General features: G+C 47.9%; 12 non-coding genes across 12 annotated transcripts; all 12 read right to left on the reverse strand.

The window, feature by feature from the left end:
- Positions 1-194: 194 nt before the first annotated feature.
- LOC126307963 (5S ribosomal RNA) lies at positions 195-313 on the reverse strand. The gene has a single exon (XR_007553901.1). It is a non-coding gene; the product is annotated as a 5S ribosomal RNA (ribosomal RNA).
- Positions 314-1,784: 1,471 nt separating this feature from the next.
- Positions 1,785-1,903, reverse strand: LOC126307964 (5S ribosomal RNA). The gene has a single exon (XR_007553902.1). It is a non-coding gene; the product is annotated as a 5S ribosomal RNA (ribosomal RNA).
- Positions 1,904-3,374: 1,471 nt separating this feature from the next.
- Positions 3,375-3,493, reverse strand: LOC126307965 (5S ribosomal RNA). Its single transcript, XR_007553903.1, has one exon. It is a non-coding gene; the product is annotated as a 5S ribosomal RNA (ribosomal RNA).
- A 1,471-nt stretch (positions 3,494-4,964) lies between these two features.
- LOC126307966 (5S ribosomal RNA) lies at positions 4,965-5,083 on the reverse strand. The gene has a single exon (XR_007553904.1). It is a non-coding gene; the product is annotated as a 5S ribosomal RNA (ribosomal RNA).
- Positions 5,084-6,553: 1,470 nt separating this feature from the next.
- Positions 6,554-6,672, reverse strand: LOC126307878 (5S ribosomal RNA). The gene has a single exon (XR_007553846.1). It is a non-coding gene; the product is annotated as a 5S ribosomal RNA (ribosomal RNA).
- Positions 6,673-8,147: 1,475 nt separating this feature from the next.
- On the reverse strand, positions 8,148-8,266 carry LOC126307967 (5S ribosomal RNA). The gene has a single exon (XR_007553905.1). It is a non-coding gene; the product is annotated as a 5S ribosomal RNA (ribosomal RNA).
- A 1,471-nt stretch (positions 8,267-9,737) lies between these two features.
- Positions 9,738-9,856, reverse strand: LOC126307969 (5S ribosomal RNA). Its single transcript, XR_007553907.1, has one exon. It is a non-coding gene; the product is annotated as a 5S ribosomal RNA (ribosomal RNA).
- A 1,471-nt stretch (positions 9,857-11,327) lies between these two features.
- LOC126307970 (5S ribosomal RNA) lies at positions 11,328-11,446 on the reverse strand. Its single transcript, XR_007553908.1, has one exon. It is a non-coding gene; the product is annotated as a 5S ribosomal RNA (ribosomal RNA).
- Positions 11,447-12,917: 1,471 nt separating this feature from the next.
- LOC126307971 (5S ribosomal RNA) lies at positions 12,918-13,036 on the reverse strand. The gene has a single exon (XR_007553909.1). It is a non-coding gene; the product is annotated as a 5S ribosomal RNA (ribosomal RNA).
- Positions 13,037-14,507: 1,471 nt separating this feature from the next.
- LOC126307796 (5S ribosomal RNA) lies at positions 14,508-14,626 on the reverse strand. The gene has a single exon (XR_007553772.1). It is a non-coding gene; the product is annotated as a 5S ribosomal RNA (ribosomal RNA).
- Positions 14,627-16,097: 1,471 nt separating this feature from the next.
- LOC126307973 (5S ribosomal RNA) lies at positions 16,098-16,216 on the reverse strand. The gene has a single exon (XR_007553910.1). It is a non-coding gene; the product is annotated as a 5S ribosomal RNA (ribosomal RNA).
- A 1,471-nt stretch (positions 16,217-17,687) lies between these two features.
- On the reverse strand, positions 17,688-17,806 carry LOC126307974 (5S ribosomal RNA). The gene has a single exon (XR_007553911.1). It is a non-coding gene; the product is annotated as a 5S ribosomal RNA (ribosomal RNA).
- Between the last annotated feature and the right edge of the window lie 690 nt (positions 17,807-18,496).

The following is an 18,496-nucleotide window of genomic DNA, read 5'->3' on the forward strand; positions in this document are numbered from 1 at the left end:
GTTATTTTCAACGAGATCCTAGCACTCTTCCTCCGCGCATTCTTGTTCAAACTGAGTTCATTACTGTAATTTCGCATCTTACGTTTAATACAGTAGTTTAAAATGCTTGTGGAAGCATCTTTGTCGCACCTGAGAGTTTTTCATGAAAAGAGGGCTGGCAGGTGTAGTGACATAAAATTTAAAAGAAGAGAGGGAGCCAACAGCACCCGGTGTTCCCAGGCGGTCACCCATCCAAGTACTAACCGGGCCCGATGTTGCTTAACTTCGGTGATCGGACGAGAACCGGTGTATTCAACATGGTATGGCCGTTGGCGTCCTTATACAGTAGCCGCACGGCAGAAGAAGGCTTCGCCTCTCCTCCCAACACACGCAATCGCCGTTTTCGGTGGCACATTTGACGCAAAGCACGTCCTTCCACCTCGAAGGCGACGCGCAGTGCGGCGCGCCGCCACGTGGGTCAGACGCACAACACAGCTGCTCGTTGCACCGCCTGTCATTCGTTTGTTCGACAAAGTATCCATCTCTTGTAGCGATGGAAGGTAAATTTTTGTTTACAAATTTGCCGTTGTGCACTGCTACAAAACAATATGCCCTGACGTATTTCACAACATTTCTGTCACTTCATACTGTTTTGTTATTTCCAGAGACTCTTTGGAAGTCTTCCTTGGCGCACTCTTTTCAAACTGAGTTCCTTAATATCGTATCTTACGATAGTTTAAAATCAGTATGGAAGCATCTTTGTCACATGAGAAAGGTAGCATGAAAAAAGGGCTGGCAGGGGTAGTGACAAGATAGCAAGAAATGAAGACAGAGGGAAGCGTTCTCACCTGCCTGACACTCGTCGCGCTTCCAGATATTTGCGTAATTTGCACGGTTCATTCTCGGCTGTCCCCTTCCGTCCCGACTTGTCCCGACTTTGCTCGACTGCCGCTCGCTGCCGCTCGGGTCGCGGTCCATATGACAGCACAAGTACGAGAAGCATCTGCGAGATGGGCGCGGCCCGAACCGGCGAGTCCGAGGCGCCGTGTGCGGGCGTTCGGAGCTACCAGTGCCGCTCTGTGCTGCGCTGTGCCGTGGAAAGGTGCGAAAACATGCACACAAGACACAGGCTTTTCGGCAAAGTATACATCTCTTGTAGCGACGAAAGGTAAATTTTTGTTTACAAAGTTGCCCTTGTGCACTGCTACAAAACAATATGCCCTGACGTTTTTCACAACATTTCTGTCACTTCATACTGTTTTTATTATTCCAGAGACTCTTTGGAAGTCTTACTTGGCGCACTCTTTTCAAACTGAGTTCCTTAATATCGTATCTTACGATAGTTTAAAATCAGTATGGAAGCATCTTTGTCACATGAGAAAGGTAGCATGAAAAAAGGGCTGGCAGGAGTAGTGACAAGAAAGCAAGAAATGAAGACAGCCAGAGTTCCCAGGCGGTCGCCGATCCGAATACTGACGTTGTTGCTTTTCTTCGGTGGTCGGACGGGAACAGGTCTTTCTTTAATGTAGTTAGTTTTTGGAATTTAGCGCTCCTACAAAACAGTACTCTCTGACGCGTTTCAAGAGCACATCTGTCGATTCGCAGTGTTTCGTTATTTTCAACGAGATCCTAGCACTCTTCCTCCGCGCATTCTTGTTCAAACTGAGTTCATTACTGTAATTTCGCATCTTACGTTTAATACAGTAGTTTAAAATGCTTGTGGAAGCATCTTTGTCGCACCTGAGAGTTTTTCATGAAAAGAGGGCTGGCAGGTGTAGTGACATAAAATTTAAAAGAAGAGAGGGAGCCAACAGCACCCGGTGTTCCCAGGCGGTCACCCATCCAAGTACTAACCGGGCCCGATGTTGCTTAACTTCGGTGATCGGACGAGAACCGGTGTATTCAACATGGTATGGCCGTTGGCGTCCTTATACAGTAGCCGCACGGCAGAAGAAGGCTTCGCCTCTCCTCCCAACACACGCAATCGCCGTTTTCGGTGGCACATTTGACGCAAAGCACGTCCTTCCACCTCGAAGGCGACGCGCAGTGCGGCGCGCCGCCACGTGGGTCAGACGCACAACACAGCTGCTCGTTGCACCGCCTGTCATTCGTTTGTTCGACAAAGTATCCATCTCTTGTAGCGATGGAAGGTAAATTTTTGTTTACAAATTTGCCGTTGTGCACTGCTACAAAACAATATGCCCTGACGTATTTCACAACATTTCTGTCACTTCATACTGTTTTGTTATTTCCAGAGACTCTTTGGAAGTCTTCCTTGGCGCACTCTTTTCAAACTGAGTTCCTTAATATCGTATCTTACGATAGTTTAAAATCAGTATGGAAGCATCTTTGTCACATGAGAAAGGTAGCATGAAAAAAGGGCTGGCAGGGGTAGTGACAAGATAGCAAGAAATGAAGACAGAGGGAAGCGTTCTCACCTGCCTGACACTCGTCGCGCTTCCAGATATTTGCGTAATTTGCACGGTTCATTCTCGGCTGTCCCCTTCCGTCCCGACTTGTCCCGACTTTGCTCGACTGCCGCTCGCTGCCGCTCGGGTCGCGGTCCATATGACAGCACAAGTACGAGAAGCATCTGCGAGATGGGCGCGGCCCGAACCGGCGAGTCCGAGGCGCCGTGTGCGGGCGTTCGGAGCTACCAGTGCCGCTCTGTGCTGCGCTGTGCCGTGGAAAGGTGCGAAAACATGCACACAAGACACAGGCTTTTCGGCAAAGTATACATCTCTTGTAGCGACGAAAGGTAAATTTTTGTTTACAAAGTTGCCCTTGTGCACTGCTACAAAACAATATGCCCTGACGTTTTTCACAACATTTCTGTCACTTCATACTGTTTTTATTATTCCAGAGACTCTTTGGAAGTCTTACTTGGCGCACTCTTTTCAAACTGAGTTCCTTAATATCGTATCTTACGATAGTTTAAAATCAGTATGGAAGCATCTTTGTCACATGAGAAAGGTAGCATGAAAAAAGGGCTGGCAGGAGTAGTGACAAGAAAGCAAGAAATGAAGACAGCCAGAGTTCCCAGGCGGTCGCCGATCCGAATACTGACGTTGTTGCTTTTCTTCGGTGGTCGGACGGGAACAGGTCTTTCTTTAATGTAGTTAGTTTTTGGAATTTAGCGCTCCTACAAAACAGTACTCTCTGACGCGTTTCAAGAGCACATCTGTCGATTCGCAGTGTTTCGTTATTTTCAACGAGATCCTAGCACTCTTCCTCCGCGCATTCTTGTTCAAACTGAGTTCATTACTGTAATTTCGCATCTTACGTTTAATACAGTAGTTTAAAATGCTTGTGGAAGCATCTTTGTCGCACCTGAGAGTTTTTCATGAAAAGAGGGCTGGCAGGTGTAGTGACATAAAATTTAAAAGAAGAGAGGGAGCCAACAGCACCCGGTGTTCCCAGGCGGTCACCCATCCAAGTACTAACCGGGCCCGATGTTGCTTAACTTCGGTGATCGGACGAGAACCGGTGTATTCAACATGGTATGGCCGTTGGCGTCCTTATACAGTAGCCGCACGGCAGAAGAAGGCTTCGCCTCTCCTCCCAACACACGCAATCGCCGTTTTCGGTGGCACATTTGACGCAAAGCACGTCCTTCCACCTCGAAGGCGACGCGCAGTGCGGCGCGCCGCCACGTGGGTCAGACGCACAACACAGCTGCTCGTTGCACCGCCTGTCATTCGTTTGTTCGACAAAGTATCCATCTCTTGTAGCGATGGAAGGTAAATTTTTGTTTACAAATTTGCCGTTGTGCACTGCTACAAAACAATATGCCCTGACGTATTTCACAACATTTCTGTCACTTCATACTGTTTTGTTATTTCCAGAGACTCTTTGGAAGTCTTCCTTGGCGCACTCTTTTCAAACTGAGTTCCTTAATATCGTATCTTACGATAGTTTAAAATCAGTATGGAAGCATCTTTGTCACATGAGAAAGGTAGCATGAAAAAAGGGCTGGCAGGGGTAGTGACAAGATAGCAAGAAATGAAGACAGAGGGAAGCGTTCTCACCTGCCTGACACTCGTCGCGCTTCCAGATATTTGCGTAATTTGCACGGTTCATTCTCGGCTGTCCCCTTCCGTCCCGACTTGTCCCGACTTTGCTCGACTGCCGCTCGCTGCCGCTCGGGTCGCGGTCCATATGACAGCACAAGTACGAGAAGCATCTGCGAGATGGGCGCGGCCCGAACCGGCGAGTCCGAGGCGCCGTGTGCGGGCGTTCGGAGCTACCAGTGCCGCTCTGTGCTGCGCTGTGCCGTGGAAAGGTGCGAAAACATGCACACAAGACACAGGCTTTTCGGCAAAGTATACATCTCTTGTAGCGACGAAAGGTAAATTTTTGTTTACAAAGTTGCCCTTGTGCACTGCTACAAAACAATATGCCCTGACGTTTTTCACAACATTTCTGTCACTTCATACTGTTTTTATTATTCCAGAGACTCTTTGGAAGTCTTACTTGGCGCACTCTTTTCAAACTGAGTTCCTTAATATCGTATCTTACGATAGTTTAAAATCAGTATGGAAGCATCTTTGTCACATGAGAAAGGTAGCATGAAAAAAGGGCTGGCAGGAGTAGTGACAAGAAAGCAAGAAATGAAGACAGCCAGAGTTCCCAGGCGGTCGCCGATCCGAATACTGACGTTGTTGCTTTTCTTCGGTGGTCGGACGGGAACAGGTCTTTCTTTAATGTAGTTAGTTTTTGGAATTTAGCGCTCCTACAAAACAGTACTCTCTGACGCGTTTCAAGAGCACATCTGTCGATTCGCAGTGTTTCGTTATTTTCAACGAGATCCTAGCACTCTTCCTCCGCGCATTCTTGTTCAAACTGAGTTCATTACTGTAATTTCGCATCTTACGTTTAATACAGTAGTTTAAAATGCTTGTGGAAGCATCTTTGTCGCACCTGAGAGTTTTTCATGAAAAGAGGGCTGGCAGGTGTAGTGACATAAAATTTAAAAGAAGAGAGGGAGCCAACAGCACCCGGTGTTCCCAGGCGGTCACCCATCCAAGTACTAACCGGGCCCGATGTTGCTTAACTTCGGTGATCGGACGAGAACCGGTGTATTCAACATGGTATGGCCGTTGGCGTCCTTATACAGTAGCCGCACGGCAGAAGAAGGCTTCGCCTCTCCTCCCAACACACGCAATCGCCGTTTTTCGGTGGCACATTTGACGCAAAGCACGTCCTTCCACCTCGAAGGCGACGCGCAGTGCGGCGCGCCGCCACGTGGGTCAGACGCACAACACAGCTGCTCGTTGCACCGCCTGTCATTCGTTTGTTCGACAAAGTATCCATCTCTTGTAGCGATGGAAGGTAAATTTTTGTTTACAAATTTGCCGTTGTGCACTGCTACAAAACAATATGCCCTGACGTATTTCACAACATTTCTGTCACTTCATACTGTTTTGTTATTTCCAGAGACTCTTTGGAAGTCTTCCTTGGCGCACTCTTTTCAAACTGAGTTCCCTTAATATCGTATCTTACGATAGTTTAAAATCAGTATGGAAGCATCTTTGTCACATGAGAAAGGTAGCATGAAAAAAGGGCTGGCAGGGGTAGTGACAAGATAGCAAGAAATGAAGACAGAGGGAAGCGTTCTCACCTGCCTGACACTCGTCGCGCTTCCAGATATTTGCGTAATTTGCACGGTTCATTCTCGGCTGTCCCCTTCCGTCCCGACTTGTCCCGACTTTGCTCGACTGCCGCTCGCTGCCGCTCGGGTCGCGGTCCATATGACAGCACAAGTACGAGAAGCATCTGCGAGATGGGCGCGGCCCGAACCGGCGAGTCCGAGGCGCCGTGTGCGGGCGTTCGGAGCTACCAGTGCCGCTCTGTGCTGCGCTGTGCCGTGGAAAGGTGCGAAAACATGCACACAAGACACAGGCTTTTCGGCAAAGTATACATCTCTTGTAGCGACGAAAGGTAAATTTTTGTTTACAAAGTTGCCCTTGTGCACTGCTACAAAACAATATGCCCTGACGTTTTTCACAACATTTCTGTCACTTCATACTGTTATTATTATTCCAGAGACTCTTTGGAAGTCTTACTTGGCGCACTCTTTTCAAACTGAGTTCCTTAATATCGTATCTTACGATAGTTTAAAATCAGTATGGAAGCATCTTTGTCACATGAGAAAGGTAGCATGAAAAAAGGGCTGGCAGGAGTAGTGACAAGAAAGCAAGAAATGAAGACAGCCAGAGTTCCCAGGCGGTCGCCGATCCGAATACTGACGTTGTTGCTTTTCTTCGGTGGTCGGACGGGAACAGGTCTTTCTTTAATGTAGTTAGTTTTTGGAATTTAGCGCTCCTACAAAACAGTACTCTCTGACGCGTTTCAAGAGCACATCTGTCGATTCGCAGTGTTTCGTTATTTTCAACGAGATCCTAGCACTCTTCCTCCGCGCATTCTTGTTCAAACTGAGTTCATTACTGTAATTTCGCATCTTACGTTTAATACAGTAATTTAAAATGCTTGTGGAAGCATCTTTGTCGCACTGAGTTTTTCATGAAAAGAGGGCTGGCAGGTGTAGTGACATAAAATTTAAAAGAAGAGAGGGAGCCAACAGCACCCGGTGTTCCCAGGCGGTCACCCATCCAAGTACTAACCGGGCCCGATGTTGCTTAAACTCGGTGATCGGACGAGAACCGGTGTATTCAACATGGTATGGCCGTTGGCGTCCTTATACAGTAGCCGCACGGCAGAAGAAGGCTTCGCCTCTCCTCCCAACACACGCAATCGCCGTTTTCGGTGGCACATTTGACGCAAAGCACGTCCTTCCACCTCGAAGGCGACGCGCAGTGCGGCGCGCCGCCACGTGGGTCAGACGCACAACACAGCTGCTCGTTGCACCGCCTGTCATTCGTTTGTTCGACCGACAAAGTATCCATCTCTTGTAGCGATGGAAGGTAAATTTTTGTTTACAAATTTGCCGTTGTGCACTGCTACAAAACAATATGCCCTGACGTATTTCACAACATTTCTGTCACTTCATACTGTTTTGTTATTTCCAGAGACTCTTTGGAAGTCTTCCTTGGCGCACTCTTTTCAAACTGAGTTCCTTAATATCGTATCTTACGATAGTTTAAAATCAGTATGGAAGCATCTTTGTCACATGAGAAAGGTAGCATGAAAAAAGGGCTGGCAGGGGTAGTGACAAGATAGCAAGAAATGAAGACAGAGGGAAGCGTTCTCACCTGCCTGACACTCGTCGCGCTTCCAGATATTTGCGTAATTTGCACGGTTCATTCTCGGCTGTCCCCTTCCGTCCCGACTTGTCCCGACTTTGCTCGACTGCCGCTCGCTGCCGCTCGGGTCGCGGTCCATATGACAGCACAAGTACGAGAAGCATCTGCGAGATGGGCGCGGCCCGAACCGGCGAGTCCGAGGCGCCGTGTGCGGGCGTTCGGAGCTACCAGTGCCGCTCTGTGCTGCGCTGTGCCGTGGAAAGGTGCGAAAACATGCACACAAGACACAGGCTTTTCGGCAAAGTATACATCTCTTGTAGCGACGAAAGGTAAATTTTTGTTTACAAAGTTGCCCTTGTGCACTGCTACAAAACAATATGCCCTGACGTTTTTCACAACATTTCTGTCACTTCATACTGTTTTTATTATTCTAGAGACTCTTTGGAAGTCTTACTTGGCGCACTCTTTTCAAACTGAGTTCCTTAATATCGTATCTTACGATAGTTTAAAATCAGTATGGAAGCATCTTTGTCACATGAGAAAGGTAGCATGAAAAAAGGGCTGGCAGGAGTAGTGACAAGAAAGCAAGAAATGAAGACAGCCAGAGTTCCCAGGCGGTCGCCGATCCGAATACTGACGTTGTTGCTTTTCTTCGGTGGTCGGACGGGAACAGGTCTTTCTTTAATGTAGTTAGTTTTTGGAATTTAGCGCTCCTACAAAACAGTACTCTCTGACGCGTTTCAAGAGCACATCTGTCGATTCGCAGTGTTTCGTTATTTTCAACGAGATCCTAGCACTCTTCCTCCGCGCATTCTTGTTCAAACTGAGTTCATTACTGTAATTTCGCATCTTACGTTTAATACAGTAGTTTAAAATGCTTGTGGAAGCATCTTTGTCGCACCTGAGAGTTTTTCATGAAAAGAGGGCTGGCAGGTGTAGTGACATAAAATTTAAAAGAAGAGAGGGAGCCAACAGCACCCGGTGTTCCCAGGCGGTCACCCATCCAAGTACTAACCGGGCCCGATGTTGCTTAACTTCGGTGATCGGACGAGAACCGGTGTATTCAACATGGTATGGCCGTTGGCGTCCTTATACAGTAGCCGCACGGCAGAAGAAGGCTTCGCCTCTCCTCCCAACACACGCAATCGCCGTTTTCGGTGGCACATTTGACGCAAAGCACGTCCTTCCACCTCGAAGGCGACGCGCAGTGCGGCGCGCCGCCACGTGGGTCAGACGCACAACACAGCTGCTCGTTGCACCGCCTGTCATTCGTTTGTTCGACAAAGTATCCATCTCTTGTAGCGATGGAAGGTAAATTTTTGTTTACAAATTTGCCGTTGTGCACTGCTACAAAACAATATGCCCTGACGTATTTCACAACATTTCTGTCACTTCATACTGTTTTGTTATTTCCAGAGACTCTTTGGAAGTCTTCCTTGGCGCACTCTTTTCAAACTGAGTTCCTTAATATCGTATCTTACGATAGTTTAAAATCAGTATGGAAGCATCTTTGTCACATGAGAAAGGTAGCATGAAAAAAGGGCTGGCAGGGGTAGTGACAAGATAGCAAGAAATGAAGACAGAGGGAAGCGTTCTCACCTGCCTGACACTCGTCGCGCTTCCAGATATTTGCGTAATTTGCACGGTTCATTCTCGGCTGTCCCCTTCCGTCCCGACTTGTCCCGACTTTGCTCGACTGCCGCTCGCTGCCGCTCGGGTCGCGGTCCATATGACAGCACAAGTACGAGAAGCATCTGCGAGATGGGCGCGGCCCGAACCGGCGAGTCCGAGGCGCCGTGTGCGGGCGTTCGGAGCTACCAGTGCCGCTCTGTGCTGCGCTGTGCCGTGGAAAGGTGCGAAAACATGCACACAAGACACAGGCTTTTCGGCAAAGTATACATCTCTTGTAGCGACGAAAGGTAAATTTTTGTTTACAAAGTTGCCCTTGTGCACTGCTACAAAACAATATGCCCTGACGTTTTTCACAACATTTCTGTCACTTCATACTGTTTTTATTATTCCAGAGACTCTTTGGAAGTCTTACTTGGCGCACTCTTTTCAAACTGAGTTCCTTAATATCGTATCTTACGATAGTTTAAAATCAGTATGGAAGCATCTTTGTCACATGAGAAAGGTAGCATGAAAAAAGGGCTGGCAGGAGTAGTGACAAGAAAGCAAGAAATGAAGACAGCCAGAGTTCCCAGGCGGTCGCCGATCCGAATACTGACGTTGTTGCTTTTCTTCGGTGGTCGGACGGGAACAGGTCTTTCTTTAATGTAGTTAGTTTTTGGAATTTAGCGCTCCTACAAAACAGTACTCTCTGACGCGTTTCAAGAGCACATCTGTCGATTCGCAGTGTTTCGTTATTTTCAACGAGATCCTAGCACTCTTCCTCCGCGCATTCTTGTTCAAACTGAGTTCATTACTGTAATTTCGCATCTTACGTTTAATACAGTAGTTTAAAATGCTTGTGGAAGCATCTTTGTCGCACCTGAGAGTTTTTCATGAAAAGAGGGCTGGCAGGTGTAGTGACATAAAATTTAAAAGAAGAGAGGGAGCCAACAGCACCCGGTGTTCCCAGGCGGTCACCCATCCAAGTACTAACCGGGCCCGATGTTGCTTAACTTCGGTGATCGGACGAGAACCGGTGTATTCAACATGGTATGGCCGTTGGCGTCCTTATACAGTAGCCGCACGGCAGAAGAAGGCTTCGCCTCTCCTCCCAACACACGCAATCGCCGTTTTCGGTGGCACATTTGACGCAAAGCACGTCCTTCCACCTCGAAGGCGACGCGCAGTGCGGCGCGCCGCCACGTGGGTCAGACGCACAACACAGCTGCTCGTTGCACCGCCTGTCATTCGTTTGTTCGACAAAGTATCCATCTCTTGTAGCGATGGAAGGTAAATTTTTGTTTACAAATTTGCCGTTGTGCACTGCTACAAAACAATATGCCCTGACGTATTTCACAACATTTCTGTCACTTCATACTGTTTTGTTATTTCCAGAGACTCTTTGGAAGTCTTCCTTGGCGCACTCTTTTCAAACTGAGTTCCTTAATATCGTATCTTACGATAGTTTAAAATCAGTATGGAAGCATCTTTGTCACATGAGAAAGGTAGCATGAAAAAAGGGCTGGCAGGGGTAGTGACAAGATAGCAAGAAATGAAGACAGAGGGAAGCGTTCTCACCTGCCTGACACTCGTCGCGCTTCCAGATATTTGCGTAATTTGCACGGTTCATTCTCGGCTGTCCCCTTCCGTCCCGACTTGTCCCGACTTTGCTCGACTGCCGCTCGCTGCCGCTCGGGTCGCGGTCCATATGACAGCACAAGTACGAGAAGCATCTGCGAGATGGGCGCGGCCCGAACCGGCGAGTCCGAGGCGCCGTGTGCGGGCGTTCGGAGCTACCAGTGCCGCTCTGTGCTGCGCTGTGCCGTGGAAAGGTGCGAAAACATGCACACAAGACACAGGCTTTTCGGCAAAGTATACATCTCTTGTAGCGACGAAAGGTAAATTTTTGTTTACAAATTTGCCCTTGTGCACTGCTACAAAACAATATGCCCTGACGTTTTTCACAACATTTCTGTCACTTCATACTGTTTTTATTATTCCAGAGACTCTTTGGAAGTCTTACTTGGCGCACTCTTTTCAAACTGAGTTCCTTAATATCGTATCTTACGATAGTTTAAAATCAGTATGGAAGCATCTTTGTCACATGAGAAAGGTAGCATGAAAAAAGGGCTGGCAGGAGTAGTGACAAGAAAGCAAGAAATGAAGACAGCCAGAGTTCCCAGGCGGTCGCCGATCCGAATACTGACGTTGTTGCTTTTCTTCGGTGGTCGGACGGGAACAGGTCTTTCTTTAATGTAGTTAGTTTTTGGAATTTAGCGCTCCTACAAAACAGTACTCTCTGACGCGTTTCAAGAGCACATCTGTCGATTCGCAGTGTTTCGTTATTTTCAACGAGATCCTAGCACTCTTCCTCCGCGCATTCTTGTTCAAACTGAGTTCATTACTGTAATTTCGCATCTTACGTTTAATACAGTAGTTTAAAATGCTTGTGGAAGCATCTTTGTCGCACCTGAGAGTTTTTCATGAAAAGAGGGCTGGCAGGTGTAGTGACATAAAATTTAAAAGAAGAGAGGGAGCCAACAGCACCCGGTGTTCCCAGGCGGTCACCCATCCAAGTACTAACCGGGCCCGATGTTGCTTAACTTCGGTGATCGGACGAGAACCGGTGTATTCAACATGGTATGGCCGTTGGCGTCCTTATACAGTAGCCGCACGGCAGAAGAAGGCTTCGCCTCTCCTCCCAACACACGCAATCGCCGTTTTCGGTGGCACATTTGACGCAAAGCACGTCCTTCCACCTCGAAGGCGACGCGCAGTGCGGCGCGCCGCCACGTGGGTCAGACGCACAACACAGCTGCTCGTTGCACCGCCTGTCATTCGTTTGTTCGACAAAGTATCCATCTCTTGTAGCGATGGAAGGTAAATTTTTGTTTACAAATTTGCCGTTGTGCACTGCTACAAAACAATATGCCCTGACGTATTTCACAACATTTCTGTCACTTCATACTGTTTTGTTATTTCCAGAGACTCTTTGGAAGTCTTCCTTGGCGCACTCTTTTCAAACTGAGTTCCTTAATATCGTATCTTACGATAGTTTAAAATCAGTATGGAAGCATCTTTGTCACATGAGAAAGGTAGCATGAAAAAAGGGCTGGCAGGGGTAGTGACAAGATAGCAAGAAATGAAGACAGAGGGAAGCGTTCTCACCTGCCTGACACTCGTCGCGCTTCCAGATATTTGCGTAATTTGCACGGTTCATTCTCGGCTGTCCCCTTCCGTCCCGACTTGTCCCGACTTTGCTCGACTGCCGCTCGCTGCCGCTCGGGTCGCGGTCCATATGACAGCACAAGTACGAGAAGCATCTGCGAGATGGGCGCGGCCCGAACCGGCGAGTCCGAGGCGCCGTGTGCGGGCGTTCGGAGCTACCAGTGCCGCTCTGTGCTGCGCTGTGCCGTGGAAAGGTGCGAAAACATGCACACAAGACACAGGCTTTTCGGCAAAGTATACATCTCTTGTAGCGACGAAAGGTAAATTTTTGTTTACAAATTTGCCCTTGTGCACTGCTACAAAACAATATGCCCTGACGTTTTTCACAACATTTCTGTCACTTCATACTGTTTTTATTATTCCAGAGACTCTTTGGAAGTCTTACTTGGCGCACTCTTTTCAAACTGAGTTCCTTAATATCGTATCTTACGATAGTTTAAAATCAGTATGGAAGCATCTTTGTCACATGAGAAAGGTAGCATGAAAAAAGGGCTGGCAGGAGTAGTGACAAGAAAGCAAGAAATGAAGACAGCCAGAGTTCCCAGGCGGTCGCCGATCCGAATACTGACGTTGTTGCTTTTCTTCGGTGGTCGGACGGGAACAGGTCTTTCTTTAATGTAGTTAGTTTTTGGAATTTAGCGCTCCTACAAAACAGTACTCTCTGACGCGTTTCAAGAGCACATCTGTCGATTCGCAGTGTTTCGTTATTTTCAACGAGATCCTAGCACTCTTCCTCCGCGCATTCTTGTTCAAACTGAGTTCATTACTGTAATTTCGCATCTTACGTTTAATACAGTAGTTTAAAATGCTTGTGGAAGCATCTTTGTCGCACCTGAGAGTTTTTCATGAAAAGAGGGCTGGCAGGTGTAGTGACATAAAATTTAAAAGAAGAGAGGGAGCCAACAGCACCCGGTGTTCCCAGGCGGTCACCCATCCAAGTACTAACCGGGCCCGATGTTGCTTAACTTCGGTGATCGGACGAGAACCGGTGTATTCAACATGGTATGGCCGTTGGCGTCCTTATACAGTAGCCGCACGGCAGAAGAAGGCTTCGCCTCTCCTCCCAACACACGCAATCGCCGTTTTCGGTGGCACATTTGACGCAAAGCACGTCCTTCCACCTCGAAGGCGACGCGCAGTGCGGCGCGCCGCCACGTGGGTCAGACGCACAACACAGCTGCTCGTTGCACCGCCTGTCATTCGTTTGTTCGACAAAGTATCCATCTCTTGTAGCGATGGAAGGTAAATTTTTGTTTACAAATTTGCCGTTGTGCACTGCTACAAAACAATATGCCCTGACGTATTTCACAACATTTCTGTCACTTCATACTGTTTTGTTATTTCCAGAGACTCTTTGGAAGTCTTCCTTGGCGCACTCTTTTCAAACTGAGTTCCTTAATATCGTATCTTACGATAGTTTAAAATCAGTATGGAAGCATCTTTGTCACATGAGAAAGGTAGCATGAAAAAAGGGCTGGCAGGGGTAGTGACAAGATAGCAAGAAATGAAGACAGAGGGAAGCGTTCTCACCTGCCTGACACTCGTCGCGCTTCCAGATATTTGCGTAATTTGCACGGTTCATTCTCGGCTGTCCCCTTCCGTCCCGACTTGTCCCGACTTTGCTCGACTGCCGCTCGCTGCCGCTCGGGTCGCGGTCCATATGACAGCACAAGTACGAGAAGCATCTGCGAGATGGGCGCGGCCCGAACCGGCGAGTCCGAGGCGCCGTGTGCGGGCGTTCGGAGCTACCAGTGCCGCTCTGTGCTGCGCTGTGCCGTGGAAAGGTGCGAAAACATGCACACAAGACACAGGCTTTTCGGCAAAGTATACATCTCTTGTAGCGACGAAAGGTAAATTTTTGTTTACAAAGTTGCCCTTGTGCACTGCTACAAAACAATATGCCCTGACGTTTTTCACAACATTTCTGTCACTTCATACTGTTTTTATTATTCCAGAGACTCTTTGGAAGTCTTACTTGGCGCACTCTTTTCAAACTGAGTTCCTTAATATCGTATCTTACGATAGTTTAAAATCAGTATGGAAGCATCTTTGTCACATGAGAAAGGTAGCATGAAAAAAGGGCTGGCAGGAGTAGTGACAAGAAAGCAAGAAATGAAGACAGCCAGAGTTCCCAGGCGGTCGCCGATCCGAATACTGACGTTGTTGCTTTTCTTCGGTGGTCGGACGGGAACAGGTCTTTCTTTAATGTAGTTAGTTTTTGGAATTTAGCGCTCCTACAAAACAGTACTCTCTGACGCGTTTCAAGAGCACATCTGTCGATTCGCAGTGTTTCGTTATTTTCAACGAGATCCTAGCACTCTTCCTCCGCGCATTCTTGTTCAAACTGAGTTCATTACTGTAATTTCGCATCTTACGTTTAATACAGTAGTTTAAAATGCTTGTGGAAGCATCTTTGTCGCACCTGAGAGTTTTTCATGAAAAGAGGGCTGGCAGGTGTAGTGACATAAAATTTAAAAGAAGAGAGGGAGCCAACAGCACCCGGTGTTCCCAGGCGGTCACCCATCCAAGTACTAACTGGGCCCGATGTTGCTTAACTTCGGTGATCGGACGAGAACCGGTGTATTCAACATGGTATGGCCGTTGGCGTCCTTATACAGTAGCCGCACGGCAGAAGAAGGCTTCGCCTCTCCTCCCAACACACGCAATCGCCGTTTTCGGTGGCACATTTGACGCAAAGCACGTCCTTCCACCTCGAAGGCGACGCGCAGTGCGGCGCGCCGCCACGTGGGTCAGACGCACAACACAGCTGCTCGTTGCACCGCCTGTCATTCGTTTGTTCGACAAAGTATCCATCTCTTGTAGCGATGGAAGGTAAATTTTTGTTTACAAATTTGCCGTTGTGCACTGCTACAAAACAATATGCCCTGACGTATTTCACAACATTTCTGTCACTTCATACTGTTTTGTTATTTCCAGAGACTCTTTGGAAGTCTTCCTTGGCGCACTCTTTTCAAACTGAGTTCCTTAATATCGTATCTTACGATAGTTTAAAATCAGTATGGAAGCATCTTTGTCACATGAGAAAGGTAGCATGAAAAAAGGGCTGGCAGGGGTAGTGACAAGATAGCAAGAAATGAAGACAGAGGGAAGCGTTCTCACCTGCCTGACACTCGTCGCGCTTCCAGATATTTGCGTAATTTGCACGGTTCATTCTCGGCTGTCCCCTTCCGTCCCGACTTGTCCCGACTTTGCTCGACTGCCGCTCGCTGCCGCTCGGGTCGCGGTCCATATGACAGCACAAGTACGAGAAGCATCTGCGAGATGGGCGCGGCCCGAACCGGCGAGTCCGAGGCGCCGTGTGCGGGCGTTCGGAGCTACCAGTGCCGCTCTGTGCTGCGCTGTGCCGTGGAAAGGTGCGAAAACATGCACACAAGACACAGGCTTTTCGGCAAAGTATACATCTCTTGTAGCGACGAAAGGTAAATTTTTGTTTACAAAGTTGCCCTTGTGCACTGCTACAAAACAATATGCCCTGACGTTTTTCACAACATTTCTGTCACTTCATACTGTTTTTATTATTCCAGAGACTCTTTGGAAGTCTTACTTGGCGCACTCTTTTCAAACTGAGTTCCTTAATATCGTATCTTACGATAGTTTAAAATCAGTATGGAAGCATCTTTGTCACATGAGAAAGGTAGCATGAAAAAAGGGCTGGCAGGAGTAGTGACAAGAAAGCAAGAAATGAAGACAGCCAGAGTTCCCAGGCGGTCGCCGATCCGAATACTGACGTTGTTGCTTTTCTTCGGTGGTCGGACGGGAACAGGTCTTTCTTTAATGTAGTTAGTTTTTGGAATTTAGCGCTCCTACAAAACAGTACTCTCTGACGCGTTTCAAGAGCACATCTGTCGATTCGCAGTGTTTCGTTATTTTCAACGAGATCCTAGCACTCTTCCTCCGCGCATTCTTGTTCAAACTGAGTTCATTACTGTAATTTCGCATCTTACGTTTAATACAGTAGTTTAAAATGCTTGTGGAAGCATCTTTGTCGCACCTGAGAGTTTTTCATGAAAAGAGGGCTGGCAGGTGTAGTGACATAAAATTTAAAAGAAGAGAGGGAGCCAACAGCACCCGGTGTTCCCAGGCGGTCACCCATCCAAGTACTAACCGGGCCCGATGTTGCTTAACTTCGGTGATCGGACGAGAACCGGTGTATTCAACATGGTATGGCCGTTGGCGTCCTTATACAGTAGCCGCACGGCAGAAGAAGGCTTCGCCTCTCCTCCCAACACACGCAATCGCCGTTTTCGGTGGCACATTTGACGCAAAGCACGTCCTTCCACCTCGAAGGCGACGCGCAGTGCGGCGCGCCGCCACGTGGGTCAGACGCACAACACAGCTGCTCGTTGCACCGCCTGTCATTCGTTTGTTCGACAAAGTATCCATCTCTTGTAGCGATGGAAGGTAAATTTTTGTTTACAAATTTGCCGTTGTGCACTGCTACAAAACAATATGCCCTGACGTATTTCACAACATTTCTGTCACTTCATACTGTTTTGTTATTTCCAGAGACTCTTTGGAAGTCTTCCTTGGCGCACTCTTTTCAAACTGAGTTCCTTAATATCGTATCTTACGATAGTTTAAAATCAGTATGGAAGCATCTTTGTCACATGAGAAAGGTAGCATGAAAAAAGGGCTGGCAGGGGTAGTGACAAGATAGCAAGAAATGAAGACAGAGGGAAGCGTTCTCACCTGCCTGACACTCGTCGCGCTTCCAGATATTTGCGTAATTTGCACGGTTCATTCTCGGCTGTCCCCTTCCGTCCCGACTTGTCCCGACTTTGCTCGACTGCCGCTCGCTGCCGCTCGGGTCGCGGTCCATATGACAGCACAAGTACGAGAAGCATCTGCGAGATGGGCGCGGCCCGAACCGGCGAGTCCGAGGCGCCGTGTGCGGGCGTTCGGAGCTACCAGTGCCGCTCTGTGCTGCGCTGTGCCGTGGAAAGGTGCGAAAACATGCACACAAGACACAGGCTTTTCGGCAAAGTATACATCTCTTGTAGCGACGAAAGGTAAATTTTTGTTTACAAAGTTGCCCTTGTGCACTGCTACAAAACAATATGCCCTGACGTTTTTCACAACATTTCTGTCACTTCATACTGTTTTTATTATTCCAGAGACTCTTTGGAAGTCTTACTTGGCGCACTCTTTTCAAACTGAGTTCCTTAATATCGTATCTTACGATAGTTTAAAATCAGTATGGAAGCATCTTTGTCACATGAGAAAGGTAGCATGAAAAAAGGGCTGGCAGGAGTAGTGACAAGAAAGCAAGAAATGAAGACAGCCAGAGTTCCCAGGCGGTCGCCGATCCGAATACTGACGTTGTTGCTTTTCTTCGGTGGTCGGACGGGAACAGGTCTTTCTTTAATGTAGTTAGTTTTTGGAATTTAGCGCTCCTACAAAACAGTACTCTCTGACGCGTTTCAAGAGCACATCTGTCGATTCGCAGTGTTTCGTTATTTTCAACGAGATCCTAGCACTCTTCCTCCGCGCATTCTTGTTCAAACTGAGTTCATTACTGTAATTTCGCATCTTACGTTTAATACAGTAGTTTAAAATGCTTGTGGAAGCATCTTTGTCGCACCTGAGAGTTTTTCATGAAAAGAGGGCTGGCAGGTGTAGTGACATAAAATTTAAAAGAAGAGAGGGAGCCAACAGCACCCGGTGTTCCCAGGCGGTCACCCATCCAAGTACTAACCGGGCCCGATGTTGCTTAACTTCGGTGATCGGACGAGAACCGGTGTATTCAACATGGTATGGCCGTTGGCGTCCTTATACAGTAGCCGCACGGCAGAAGAAGGCTTCGCCTCTCCTCCCAACACACGCAATCGCCGTTTTCGGTGGCACATTTGACGCAAAGCACGTCCTTCCACCTCGAAGGCGACGCGCAGTGCGGCGCGCCGCCACGTGGGTCAGACGCACAACACAGCTGCTCGTTGCACCGCCTGTCATTCGTTTGTTCGACAAAGTATCCATCTCTTGTAGCGATGGAAGGTAAATTTTTGTTTACAAATTTGCCGTTGTGCACTGCTACAAAACAATATGCCCTGACGTATTTCACAACATTTCTGTCACTTCATACTGTTTTGTTATTTCCAGAGACTCTTTGGAAGTCTTCCTTGGCGCACTCTTTTCAAACTGAGTTCCTTAATATCGTATCTTACGATAGTTTAAAATCAGTATGGAAGCATCTTTGTCACATGAGAAAGGTAGCATGAAAAAAGGGCTGGCAGGGGTAGTGACAAGATAGCAAGAAATGAAGACAGAGGGAAGCGTTCTCACCTGCCTGACACTCGTCGCGCTTCCAGATATTTGCGTAATTTGCACGGTTCATTCTCGGCTGTCCCCTTCCGTCCCGACTTGTCCCGACTTTGCTCGACTGCCGCTCGCTGCCGCTCGGGTCGCGGTCCATATGACAGCACAAGTACGAGAAGCATCTGCGAGATGGGCGCGGCCCG

This window comes from Schistocerca gregaria, unplaced genomic scaffold (assembly GCF_023897955.1).
Source record: "Schistocerca gregaria isolate iqSchGreg1 unplaced genomic scaffold, iqSchGreg1.2 ptg000355l, whole genome shotgun sequence".
Classification (NCBI taxonomy): Eukaryota; Metazoa; Arthropoda; class Insecta; order Orthoptera; family Acrididae; genus Schistocerca; species Schistocerca gregaria.